The sequence below is a fragment of the Carettochelys insculpta genome, chromosome 5 (assembly GCF_033958435.1).
Source record: "Carettochelys insculpta isolate YL-2023 chromosome 5, ASM3395843v1, whole genome shotgun sequence".
Classification (NCBI taxonomy): Eukaryota; Metazoa; Chordata; order Testudines; family Carettochelyidae; genus Carettochelys; species Carettochelys insculpta.
In genome coordinates this window covers 64790836-64805053 of record NC_134141.1, presented here as the reverse complement: position 1 = coordinate 64805053, position 14218 = coordinate 64790836, and the positions used below count along the sequence as shown (strand labels likewise).

Sequence of the window (14218 nt, the reverse complement as noted above, 5' to 3'; positions counted from 1 at the left end):
ACACTGAGAACCAGGACTGATGACTGCAAACTAACTTTATGGGACCACAGGAAACTTAGCTATGCCCATAAGAAGTGGTCATCTGCTTAACTAAAATCATGCCAAACTACGGATGTTGCCAGTCAAGGGAGGGCTGGACTAGAAAGGTTCAACCTGTAACACCTGAGCTTCTGTGTAACCTTGAGAGTAACTGACATGTGGATGGAGCAAGGAGGAGGAGTTTAGTTTCTCCAAGAGCCCACACTCACAGAGGGGAAATTTCTTTTGTAATTCAAATGGAAGTTCCATTTTTCCCCATCTGTTGTAAATATCGTTTCTTTAAGAACCATAGTTAATTTAGGAACCATACTTAATTCAGTGAAGACAAGCAGGATAAAGTTGTTTAGCCATATGGGGCCACTGATAAGGAGGTTTCCTCATATTTACTCCAATGTTTTTTCCACTAACAATGTTAGTACCCATATTACGTCAACAGTCAGGAATGATACAACTGCATACGTCAGGGTGGAGATTAATGAGTATTAATTATAATCAACACAAATACCCCAAAGGAGACAATTATTTTTTTCAAGCAGGATGAAGCCAAAGTCTGCACTTACAGAAAAATGTGGAGGAAAATGGAAAAAATATTTCTGGGGCTTCACTCAACTAAGATATCCCCCTTTCAAATTTCAACTGAAGAAATGGATGTAGGAGAACTACCTATTACAAACTAAGCATGATAACTTTGAGCAGAGGCCATTTTAACTGCAAATATATCAATATTCTCAAAGAAAAGCTTAAAGAATAACAGGCACAGTCAGGGTACTAGAAGATTTTTGGGGAAGACAGTGGTTACACCGTTTTCAGTATTAAAAGACAAATCTGACAAATATCTGGTTGGTGAACACAAAAGATGCATGCAAGGTAAATATCAACGGAATAATTCCACATAGGTTTAAGGAAATCTGTTACAAAGTATCTATAAAGGATCTAAAGCCAGGTTAAGTATCAATTACAGATGGATTAATATTAGATAATATTCATGTCAGGTTGAAAAAGGTACAAATTTGCAAGACTCATTCTCTCAGTTTAATGACTTCTTTTGGACTTGAACTTCATCAATAAGAATAGGCACTGTGAGTCTGGATCTTGTTACTTGTATTTTTTCTGAGATGTTATTTACAACAAACAGCATCTAAAGTAAACTAAACTAGGAACCAATTTATTATTTATGCTTCATTACTGAAAACACGGAGAGCCATTTTGTGTGTGACCTATTCCCTTTTTGGAATATGTAACTTACATATATTTTAATCTATACATCAAACACATCTAGATTCATGATATTTACGGGAATTCCTGAAGGCTTAGAGAAAGACATTTAGGATAATAATTTTCATCCTATTTTTCAGAGATGAAGTGACTTTAACACTCAAGAAAGGTACTAGCTATAATTGGATAGGCATGGAAGCTGGGACACTACTTACTCAGTGATGTACAGCACAGATGGTGGGAGAGCAAAACTTCCCTATACTATTCAAGTAACATGTCTCATTTCTGCTCTGAGATGGGTTATAGAGTTAACAGCCATCTTACCCACTCAAACCCCGGCTCCTCCTGCTAATAAGGATGTCAGATATGTTGGAATTGTTGTCACTAAGAACTGTGCTTACCTAATGAATTAATTCACATGAATAAGTTTTCGAAGATAAGAACCTTCAAGTAAGTATTAACCTGAGATATAAGATTTCACATAATTTATATGCACAAAAAATTTTATAGCTGATTCTCTATGCCACATTGCCTTTTTTTCGCACGGGATCATGTTTCAGGCCCCTCTCTAGTTTACTGTCTGTTACATTACTTAGGAAACAATAAGCAGTCCTAAGGCACCTTAGAGAATAACACATTTATTAATTCATGAGCTTTCGTGGGTAAAACCCACTTCATCAGATGGGTGGAATCCATTGTGCCATTGTTTTGAAGTTACAGACCAACAACATAGCTATTCCTCTGAGACTTTTCACATTCCCAATGTCCTTTGCAGCATTCTAATTACTTTTAACTACTTTTTATTCACTGAATCCATGTCTGAATTATTCTGAGGATCATTAGATTTCTACCACCACAAGTACCACATGAACTATTCAAACATAAAACTTTCCCTTCTGGTCATGTTGCCCACATACTGAAGTGCTGAGCAAGTACCTTAGCTAAGTATAGCACCGCACATCTTTTTGTAAAAGCCATCACTATAGGAAAACAATTTAAAAGCTGAAAGCAACAACATTTACACAGAAGATTAAGGGCTAATGTAAAAAAAAATCCTTTCTTGTAGGTACAGTACCAGATTCATTTGACATTTCAAGCTTCTGGCCAAGTTATAGGCAGTTCCAATCTCCCATCACAGAATCTAACTTTGGGCTCTCATTTGTTTCCACCATTCTTCCCACACACAGTTTCTTGGGAAAGCAACTCAATTCCCAAAGCACTGCTTGAACGAGCGAGTGAGCCACTAATCATAGTGTAGCTCTAGAGCAACGGCAAAGAAGATAAATGATCATTTCTTATGTTTAAAGTTACAAAAGCTTTTCAGTTATTTGAAACTGTTCTGCAATTGCCAAGCCTTTGGCCATTATCTTTGAAGACTCTCTGTGATTGGAAGAGATTCCAAATGATTGGACAATGGCAAATGTAGTGCCTATCTTTAAAAAAGGAAAGGAGGACAAACCAGGAAACTATAAACTGGTCAGCCTTTCCTCAGTACCTGGGCAAATAATGAAGGGGATCCTCAAGGAATCCATTTTGTACTACTTGGAAGAGGAGAAAGTGATCAAAAGTAGTCAAAATAGATTCACTAAAGGCAAGTCCTGCCTGAACAATCTGATTAGCTTCTATGGTGAGGTACCAGGATCTGTGAACATGGGGAAGTCATTGGATGTGATATACCTTGCCTTCAGTAAAGCTTCTGATACAGTCTCCCAAAACATACTTGCCCATAAGTTAAGGAAGTATGGATTGGATACATGGACTCTAAGATGGACAGAAAGCTGGCTTGATGGTCAGGCCCAACGGGTAGTGGTCGACGGCTCAATATCTGGATGGTGGTCAGTTTCAAGTGGAGTGCCCTTAGGCTCTGTTCTGGGTCTGGTGTTGTTCAAAATCTTTATTAATGACCTGGATGAGGGAATGGATTGCATCCTCAGCAAGTTTGCAGATGACACCAAGCTAGGGGGAGAGGTAGATACACTGGAGGGTAGAGATAGGATCCAGAGTGACCTGGATAAATTGGAGAATTGAGCCAAAAGAAATCTGATGTGATTGACCAAGCAGAAGTGTAGACTCCCGTACTTGGGACGAAGAATCACAAGCACTGTTATAGGCTGGGGACTGACTGGCTAAGAAGCAGTACAGAGGAAAGGGACCTAGGGATCATAGTGGATGAAAGGCTGGATATGAGTAAACAGTGTGCCCTTGTAGCCAAGAAGGCCAATGGCATATTGGGGTGCATTAAGAGGAGCATTTTGAGCAGACCTAGAGAGGCTGTTGTTCCCCTCTATTTGGAACTGGTGAGGCCACATCTGGAGCACTGCGTCCAGTTTTGGGCCCCCTAGTATAAAAAGGATGTGGATGAACTGGAGCACATTCAGTGGAGGGCAATGAAAATGATTAAGGGGCTGGAGCACATGACCTATGAGGAGAGGCTGAGGGATTTGGGCTTATTTAGCTTGCAGAAGAGAAGACTGAGGGGTGATTTAATAGCAGACTTCAACTTCCTGAAGGGGAGCTCTAAAAAGGATGGAGAGGAGTAGGTTGGATAATAGGAAAAACTACTTCACCAGGAGGGTGATGAAGCACTGGAATGCATTGCCTAGACAGGTGGTGAAATCTCCATCCCGACAGATTTTTAAGTCCTGGCTTGACATGGTCATGGCTGGGATGTCTTAGTTGGGGTTGATCCTGCTTGGGGCAGGGGGCTGGACTCGATGACCACTTGAAGTCCCTACCAGCTCTGTGATTCTACGATAAGTTTGCACCAACAGCCAGTTTTTCAAGCCATGCAACAGCACTGACCAAGTTAAATTGTATCAATTCTTCAATAGCATATGTTCTAATAATCTTATTGCAATAATGATAAACTAAGATGCAATGTGAGACATTGGGGGAAATCATCAGTTTGTAAGCTGAATCAGCTTAAATGCCAATTTATAGTTAGCTTCATTCTTGTCATGGATGAGCAGTACTTTAAATATACATTTTAAACAGGTCTAAATTTAAACTGTCTTTGGTGTCGCGTTCATTCTGAAACGATAACAAGTTCCCTCCTCACCTTCCAGTTTCTATATAACACCTCCTCACCTTCCAGTTTCTTATATTTACTTCCCCTTATTGACTTGTGATCAACAATATTATTCCCTAATATATACTCATTTTAATTTATAAGATAGATATGGAGGAAAAAATTAAACATAATTGAGAAATATAGTTTAAAAGCAAAAAGCCACAGAAGAAATAATCTTTTGTAAGAGACAACAGTTGAAAATCATTTCCTATGCTCTGCAGTGCTAACTACATTCTAGGGATAAAGAAAGACTTATTTCGGCATCGGTGCCCATGGAATACCAAATAAACCATTCTGGCTATGTCTACAGTAGGCCCCACTTTCAAAAGATGGATGGAAATGAGACACTTTGGGATATGCTAATGAGGCATTGTATATTCACTGCAATGCCTCATTAGCATATCCCAAAGTGTCTCATTAGCATTCCCTTTCAAAAGGGGTGGGGGGTGCTAGTGTAGACATAGCCTCTGTGACAAGCTCATTCTTAGAGAAAGTTTGACTCCTTTCACGATAGATTGTTAATTCATTAATTAATATTAATGAAACTTGGACATCACAGGTGTCAATAAATGTTTGGTCTTCCAAGTGTTACAGAATCAGGAGCTTTATCTCATCAGTATCATAAGAATAAACATGGCGATAAAAGATTCCACAAATCATAAAAATCAAAAATAGATAGCGCAAGATGTTTAGCCCTATGACTTGCACCATAGGTTTAGGGTTATATAACTTATATTACATTGCCTGCTAGGCTGGAGACCCTGAAGGGTTAGCTATCTCATTTATCATCTTCATTGTTATTATCACCACCCATGATTGTTATCTCAGGACAATCTGTGCATTACCCCTCCATCAGCACACTGCTAGGCAACTATGCAGTGCTCTATGAAACCATTATAAAATTAAAATAGTAACAGAGAGGAAGCCGTGCTAGTCTATACACTATCAAAACAAAAAGTCAAGTAGCGCTTTAAGACTAGCAAAATAGTTTATTAGGTGAGCTTTCGCGGGACAGACCCACTTCTTCAGACCAAGTGGGTCTGTCCCACGAAAGCTCACCTAATAAACTATTTTGCTAGTCTTTAAAGTGCTACTGGACTGCTTTTTGTTTTGAAAATTAAAATAGTGTGATATCACAAGAAGTGGTAGTTGTAGTTTTCAAACCTCTGCACCCACGTTTGTCCCAACAATAAAAGAAACCCCTCCAAACTTAAAATCCCAATGACAGTCATGTGATATAAAATATATATCTCCAACAAAGAAATAATAATAATAATATTGTTATGTGTCTATATTTTTATTCATATATATATATATTTATTTTAGAGATGTTCATCTCTCTGTCTGCAGGTCCATTTGTTCAAGAACTTCTCTTCAACAGTTAGAGTTAGGGCCACCAAATTCGGTATTTAGCTTCCTCTTATTCCAATTTAAAGGAAGGCCAGGACAGGCCTTGGGAGTGCAGCAAAGGCTGGCCTCAGTACACCTCTTCATTCCCTCCTCACCTGCCTGGGTCAGATTGACCCAGGGAATGCCACCAGAGCCAGTCTGCATGGTCATCACCCACCACCCCCACTGGCAGCACCACAGCAAAGCCAAGACAGACTCTAGTCATAGAATCTAGTTATAGGAGCTGAGCCTCTCTCCTCAATGTATTAATTACATCAAAATTGCACTTTTCTCACTGCTTTCCTAACACTCATCTTAACCCTAAAGTACACTTTCACATTCACTGGTCACCTAAGTTTTCCATTCCATGATTGATTCATTTCACTGTAATGCACTCTTTATCAAAGTGAACTTTAACACACACACACACACCACATTAAGTTTGTCCTAAAAGAAACACCAGTACAGAGACTTACAATACTTCTTTAATAGCCTTCAGAAGCAGATTGTATACAAAAATTTTCAGCTTCAGGGTATTTTTTAAAAACTGTGTTGCTTTTTAACGTTATTTTACAGTAACTGCAAAAATATTCTATAGGATTTTTGCACTTAAACAAAATTACTCAGAATAGAAAGTGAAATATTTCAGACTAAATGTCTTTATTATTTATGAATAGAAAGATGATTAAATAATTGAAGTACTAAAAGCTTTCAGAAGTAACTACTATGCACATACAGTAATTATGATTCCTAAATATAGACAAGTTTTGTTCATCAGAAACCAATCTACAACTTATTTAAAAAAAAAATGTAGAGTGGATTGTCTAGCAGTCACCATGGAAGAGTTGTGGATTTTGCTAATAGGAAGGCAGCCATGACAGCTCTAAAATACTGGCTAAGCCTTTGGTGATTTGCTCCTTACTCCAATACCAGCAGAAGAATTGTTTCATAGACAAAAGATTAAAACTAAATTAAAGAAGCGTGAAATTACTGTTTCCTTGTGTATTGTTTTCCAACTAAAAGCTACATTTTCACCTAAATAGGGCCTGAACTAGAGAGATGCTACTGGTTAACCAGTAGCCTCATCCTAAATGGATGAGGCTTACCAGTTCCAATTAATGAGTAGGGGTTGGAGCAGCCCCGCGTCCAACTGAAGCAGGGGTTTTGTCCAGCCCCCAAGGGCTGCCACAGGTCTGGGGGTGCACCTTCACCATGGCCGGAGCAGCTCACATCTGCAGCATCTGAAGGAGGAGGGGGCTGTGGGGAGGCAAGCTCCAGCCCAGCCAGGCTGGAACAGCCCCCCTACCACCAACAGGGGCTACGATGACCTGGATGAAGAGTCCCTGCCCATGGCACACGCAAGGCCACTGTGGACGGGCGCTGTTCCAGCCAGTCTGGAGCAACCCTGCCTTCAGCACACCCAAGAAGCCGTAAACCAGGGCTGATCCAGCCTGGTTGGAGTGTCCTTTCTGTGGCACATAGAGGACTTGGCTGGGCAGGGTCACCCTCCCCAGACCCGACCCTCCTCCCCACTATAGTTGGTTACCTGCTTGGTTTACCTACCATTTAACCAGTTAATCAGTACCTGGGATTCCACATCCCTAGTTGGAACTAATGGATGTATTCCATCTGGAAAAATAAAAATCATATTCCTGTATGTAAGATGATTTGTTTCCTTTCCCAATTGTGCTTTTGTCTGCTATAATCAAAATTAGACAATATGCAATATGATTGTAAGCTCCTGGGAGAAGAAACTGTTTAAAATCTAGATACCACCACACAGAGTAATAATGCTATATAATATTTACTAATATAGTGAACTAGGACTTGGGAGACCTGGATTCTGTTCTTAGTGCTGTCACTGACCTCTTTTGTGACCTTCAATAAGCCACTTCCCTTTATGTCTCCATCTCTGCTCTCACCCTGTCTGTCTCACATGTCTAGTTGGACTATAAGCTGTTTGGGATAGGGATTGTTTCTCACTATATGTTTGTATGGTGCCCAGCAATAACAGGACTCTGATCACAGTTGAAGACTTCACATTTATGTTGAGTTCGGCTGGTTCCCTTTATGTCTCAGTTGCAACGAGAAATTTACCACCAACAAAAAAAATACAATCTTGAAAGGCAATTTCTGAAAACCACAATCCTTTTGCTGAACAGTATCAGCTCGAGATGCCCGGAAAAAAGCCACTGAGGAGCCGCAATGCAAAGCGGAGCTAAGTAACTGCACATTCGCAAAATGGGTGAAATCACCAAGTAGCATAACTGTGGCTAGTTTTGCGGCAGCTCAATAGATCGTGAAACAAGGAAAGCCATTCACGGATGGCGAATATATAAAAGAGTGCTTTATCAAAGTATCAGAGCAGCTGTACAGTGATTTCAAAAACAAAAACTAAATTGTTCAGAATCTACTATCCTGGGGGTGGGGGGGAAGGTTCATGAGTGAAAGTCAGGAAGATAGTGGTACAAACACACGTGTAAAGTGTGAGGGAATAGAATACATAAAAAGTTTGTAAATGTCCATGTATCACATTACAAATTATCGTGTGTGCACTGTTCTCAAAATAGGGGTTACAAAAAGTACAGCTTGATGTTATTTATTAAGGACCATCTCATAATCACATGCATTGCAGATCTTGAATTAGAGTTTTTTACCAAATTCAAAAAAAAAAGGTCTCTTCTTGCTATTTTGGTTGCCAACCCCTGATCACAGCTAACTTAGTTAGAACATAAGAACAACACTGGGTCCAATCAACGATCTATGTAGTCCAGTACCCAGTTTTCCAAGAGTACCTAATTCCAGATGCTTCAGAGGGAATGTACAGAACAGGTAATCAAGGGGCTCATCCACTTCCAGCCATCCCCAGCTTCCGGTAAACAGTGTACAGACACTTCCCAGCAAAATTTTGCTTTGAAAATGCTACAGCCTTCGGGTGAATTAAATGTCATTAGACAGGAGAATTTTTTTGTTAATTAAACCCAGGCTCTAGAATGACTTATGTTTTCCTGTTTTACAAGTAACCACTTGTTTCCAAAACTTTTATTTACTACTTCTCAAATCTCTAATATGTTGTTGTCTAATGCATTTTTAAAGATGTCTATACTGAAAAAAAAGTGCTGTGTTTTATTTAGAGTGGTGATCGGAGGGGCAGCTAGTAAGAAGAGCCCTGCATGGATACAAATTTGAACCCATGGATGTAGATCTCTGCAGATATAAGTCAGTATCTGCACACTACAGGAGTCTCCCAGGAACCACAGTGACAAAAGGAGCAGAATGTGGGGCTGCCATTGCCAGCATCCCATGCTAGCAACTCCGCTGGAGTGGCTGTATTGCCTCCACTGCCACTCCCAGGCCTACATATGCCCCTTCCACTCAGCTGTCTGCAACGTCTGTGCCAGCGAGTCTAGTGCCTACTCCTGTGGGTGAGACTGGGAGCAATAGAGCTGCATCAGAGGAGCTGCAGACATGAGTCACTGGCTCCTGGGAGTAGCAGCCCCATATTCTGCTCCTTTCGCTGCTGCAGTTCCCAAGAGAGCCCTGTGGGTCCACGGATACTAATTTATACCTGCGGTTATCTGCACCTTAAGGTTTAAGTTTGTATCAGTGAGAGGCTCTACTAGTAAGCTGGGAGGTTCTGTTCCTTTGGGAGCAGTTAATCTCTGAACTCCAAATGTACAGTAAACAAAGGGCTATACGATCCAAGGGGACACTTGGAAGGTTCAGGTGCTGAAGCATGCCTATAACTAACCTGCAAACAGAAAACACAGTCTGTGTGAACTAGGAGTGGAGTTCTTATGCTTCCTATGGTTGACGGCTGACAGTATGCAGGCACGGCAAGCTCTCCTTGTGCTAAGGGCAGATGGTAGCAAGGTACCTCACAGTTCTCGGTACCAATAGGAAGCATCAGAGACAGCCTCTGTTACATGTATATACTGAGCTTAGCACAACGGACCCCTGATCTCTAGGCCCTACCATAGTACAAAATAAAGTAATGATAATACTTCTTTCCTTCTATACTATAGTGACCAAAGCAAAAGTGACAAAGAATCACCAAAGGAAAAAAACAAACAAATTAAACAAAAAATGGACCAACAAGCCAATGAGTTCTTTCAATTACATATAAAATAATATATTTATTAAAAAGTGGCAATAGCGCCAGCTTGAACTGCTGCTACTAATACCCATTGCAGCATTCTCAGAGTTAGTGCAGTACACCAGATCAAATACTGTCTTCACTCCAGTACTTACTAACTTCATTAGCAAAATAGACAAAAATCAAGTTACCTGTGGAAGAGCACCATCTACACAATGTTAAGCTTGACGTTTTAAGTCCAGAAGTATTTTAAAAAGTTACAAAGTTTCCTAAAGTAACAATAAATTCATCACGTTGCACAGGTGTAGTCATCTGTACCACACGTACACCATGTGCATTTCTCTTACTGCCTTTGCAATATGGTAACAGTAAACTATCTTCTTGATCTCTGTGTTGATTTTTAAACATTTATCTTGCATTAACTATTTTAGGGGAAATTACTTGTGTACACTCTCTGATTCAAATATATACATGTACAAGCAAATTAAAAAAGTTTATATCTGAGGTATTACATCACAGATATACAAATAATTACACCACTCATTTTAAACCATGTTTTCAGTCACATCACTAATCTTATATGAACAAGAAGTCCATGAAGCACAGAATTTTATAAAGGCACAAGAGCATAAAAGTAAAAACTGAAAGGTCTCTTTTACTGCTGGGAGGCACCATTTTCCTCCCAGGATGGTCACATAGAATTTTATCAAATTTAACAAAAGAAATTCATATGCAGCACAATTTCAACCCCAAAGGTAGTACAGTTTATAGGGGGATAAGTATATATAAACTACAAACGCAGTTCAAGATTCATACCAGAAAATTGCTGTCCCTGCAGAGACATTAAAAACTCAGAGAAGCACCTTAAAAATAGTCCAAGTCAGTAAGCCTGAGCGCCCTGGCTCCTCAGTGGACTACACTGTATCACATGAATACTAAACTAAACCTATTCCCTGTGTCTACATGAGTCCCTTCCTTTTGGAAGGGGCATGTTAATGAGCAGGTTCAAAAGATGCTAGTAAGGCACTGCTATGAATATGCAGTGCCTCATTACCATAATGGCTTTCGAATCACGCACCACCCATGGAGATGGGGACCTTCTGAAAGGACCCCCCAGTTTTTGAAAGCCCCTTCTTCCTAACACCAGATAGGAAAAAGGGGCTTTCAAAAACTGGGGGGGTGTCCTTTTGGAAGGTCCTCGTATATTCACAGGAGCGCCTCATTAGCATCTTTCGAACCTGCTTATTAACATGCTCCTTCCTTTCGGAAGGGGCTCGTGCAGACTCAGCCATTAAGTTTACAATTTAGATTTTTTTAAATATTGTTTTCATCCTTTGTTTTCATTCTTTGCATATGCAGAGACTGCAATATTGTGTATTTACATGAATGTATAACTGATGTCTGTTTTATACGTTTAGTGGCAGCTAATTTAATATTATGCAAGTGTTCAAAATGTTCTTCATTTTAAAATAACTTTAAGTTCATTATAACGAGGTCACTTAGGGTATGTCTAAACAGCAAATAAAAACCTGCAGCTGGCCTGTGCCAACCAACTCAGACTTGTGAGCTGTTTCATTGCTGAGAAAGCTATCAGGTTTAGGCTAGAACTAAGGTTCTTGGGCCCTGCAAGGTGGAAAGGTCCCAGGGCTTGGACTGGTCCCACCTTGAAAGATTCTAGAGTCAGGGCTGCAGCCCAAGCCCAGAAGTCTACAAAAAAACAGTCATACCCAAGAGATGTAGTAAAATCAGCCTATACACTAACACAGACATATTGCATCAATGGAAATTTTTTTCCATTAGTCCAGGTACCAACTGTTGAGCAGTGGGTCAAATCTACTAGAGGATGGTTTAAAACATGTGAACTCAAAAAAGAGGGGGTAAACTATGCCCAAGAGTCCACAAAAGATGTTACCATAGAACACTGGTTTTCAAACTCTGCTCTGAAGATGGCTAGGGCTCAAGTGCCAAAAACTATGTTGAAGATTTCCAAAAGGGCCCATGCTCCATTTGTAATGTTTTAGGGAGGGTTTGCAGATGAAGGTTAAAAACCACTGTACTAAAGCTACAAAGAATATACTTCAATTGCTGTAGCAATTGTCACACATTGCGCTCATAGCACAGAGCAGGGTAGCCAAGCTTTCTGACCCTCTGAATCACGTACAACAATTTTAAGGAGTTTGGAAGCCAAGGCATGCCCACTAGAGCTCAGGGCATCACCCTGCCCCTGGTAAAGTTCCAAACTCCATCAGGTGGGTCTGGGTGAGGACTGAAGCCCCAAAAGCCACTCCCACTGGGCAGAAGCCACTATCCCACCACCCCAAAGCCAGGTAAAGGTCCTGAGCTTCTCCCGAACCCCCAATCTCATAGGTGAAGAATGAAACAGGGGAAGGAGGGCTCCATGAACTGCACTTAACAGATGCATATGGTTCACAAACCACAATTGGGCCATCTCAGCATAGACATAGCCAAAGCATATATAGGCTGTCACCATAATAAATAAATAAATAAATACATACATACATACTGACCATAAGGGGTCAAACCAACAGCCCTTCTAGACAGTATCCTTTTTTTTTTATATTGGCCATTAGCAGGTGCTTCACGGGGAATGAACAAAACAGGTAATCATCAAGTGATCCACCTTTGTCATCCATTCACACCTTCCAGCGAACAGAGGCTAGGGATACTTCAGAGCCTGATTTTGTATCCATGCCTCTCCTTTCAATAGTCGTTGTTTGACCCATCCTCAAGGAACCCACCCAGTTCTTTTTTGAACTCTGTTATAGTCTTGATCCTCACAATATTCTGTGGCAAACAATTCCACAGGCTGACTCTGCACTGAGTGAAGAAATACTTCCTTTTGTTTATTTTACACCTACAGCCTATTAATTTCATTTGGTGACCCCCTATTTCTTGTGTTATACGAAGGAATAAAGAATACTTCCACATGTACTTTCTCCACACCAGATCTGATTTTATAAACCTCTTTTATCTCTATTACTCATCTTTTCCCCAACCAGAGAAGTCCCCATCTTATTAATCACTCCTCATATGTAAATTGTTCCATATGCCCTAATCAGTTTATATCCCTTTTCCTGTCCCTTTCCAATTCCAAATATATCCTTTTTAAGACAGGACTACCAGACTTGCACACAGTATTCAAAATATGGGCATACTACAGATTTATATAGATATACAATTTATGTATATGCTTCTTATTATGCCCCAATCCTTCAGACACCAATATATCAAACGAACTGGCTGAACTCTAAGGCCTGTTTTAATCCTCCCTGTCTATCTATGATTCTATATAGAATTCCCAGGAGCTGCCTCATTTGAGTGAAGTGTCTCCCTGCATAGAGAGGTTTCTGACATGGACGTCCGGACGGGATCACTTTTTTTTGGTATATACACAACTGATGCAGCAAGCGAGGTGCTGCCAGAAGTATGACCTGTCAGGCAGCCAACTGGGGCCAGGGCTAAGCCTTGGCACACATTACATATGGCATCCACCCCAATTTCCCGGCCGCCCAGTAACCCGCCCCAGCCACCCCGCAGCTCCCCTCGCCCACACACCTATTTTCGCCTCTATGGGCCACTGCTGCCCGCCCTTACCGCCTGGGCCGTGCGCAGCCCCCTCGCCCAACCCCGAAGCCGCTGCCGCAGCACTGGCCCGTCCCCGCGCGGGCCTGCACAAGCCTGGGGGGCCTGCAGCCGGGGCCGCTGTCAGGGCCGGGAGACGGGCCAGTCCCGAGGGAGCGGTTCCGGCCGCGGCGCTCCCCTCAGGGCCGCGCTCCTGCCCCTCCCGGGACCCGGGCCCAGGGGTCAGAGCCGCCGCCGCTCCAGGCCCGGCAGGACGGCGTCCCGGTCCCCCTCCACCGACAGGCCGCGGCACGGAGCCGCTGGGCCCAAGCGCCCCGAGACCCCACCCTGCCCCCCAAGCCAGGGGCGCTAGCGCGCCGCGGGGCCCCTCCCCCACATCCGCACCGACCATCCGGCCCGGCCCAGCCGGGCCCTGCACTCACCCCTCCCCGGTCCCGTCTCACCCGCCTCCGCCAGGCCGGGCCGGCACCAGAGCGGCCGACGCACGCCGGCCAATCCCGTGCGCCTACACCGTCAACGCCGGCCAATCCCGGCCCGCGCTAGGGAGGTATCCGCCAATCCCGGAAGAGAGGGGCGGGGCCAGGAACAGATGGTCACGCCCCGCTACTGGCTGTTGTAGGCTTCAGGGAGGGAAGGGACTGAGCTCTGCAGAATGAGCTGCTCCAGCTCTTCCTTCATAGCCTCCCCCGCACCTACCGCTACAGGCACAATCTGCCAGCCTTCCGCGCAGCTACAGCCCTCTCTACATCTGTAGACCCAACACTGTCCCCTGGAGCCACAGCACAGCTACAGTCCTCCTTCGGGCC

The 14218-nt window shown here is 42.4% G+C and overlaps 1 protein-coding gene across 3 annotated transcripts in view; it reads right to left on the bottom strand.

Annotated features, from left to right (window-relative positions):
- Positions 1–13865, bottom strand: part of PJA2 (praja ring finger ubiquitin ligase 2) — a 69224-nt gene extending 55359 nt beyond the window's left edge. The window contains exon 1 of one of the 3 annotated variants that reach the window (XM_074995244.1): positions 13835–13865. The gene's annotated coding sequence lies outside the window, so the exon portion shown is untranslated. Of the gene's footprint in view, positions 1–7276; positions 7299–13385; positions 13395–13834 lie in introns of those variants that run through there. The other 2 variants (XM_074995245.1, XM_074995243.1) reach the window with 2 other exon arrangements.
- Between the last annotated feature and the right edge of the window lie 353 nt (positions 13866–14218).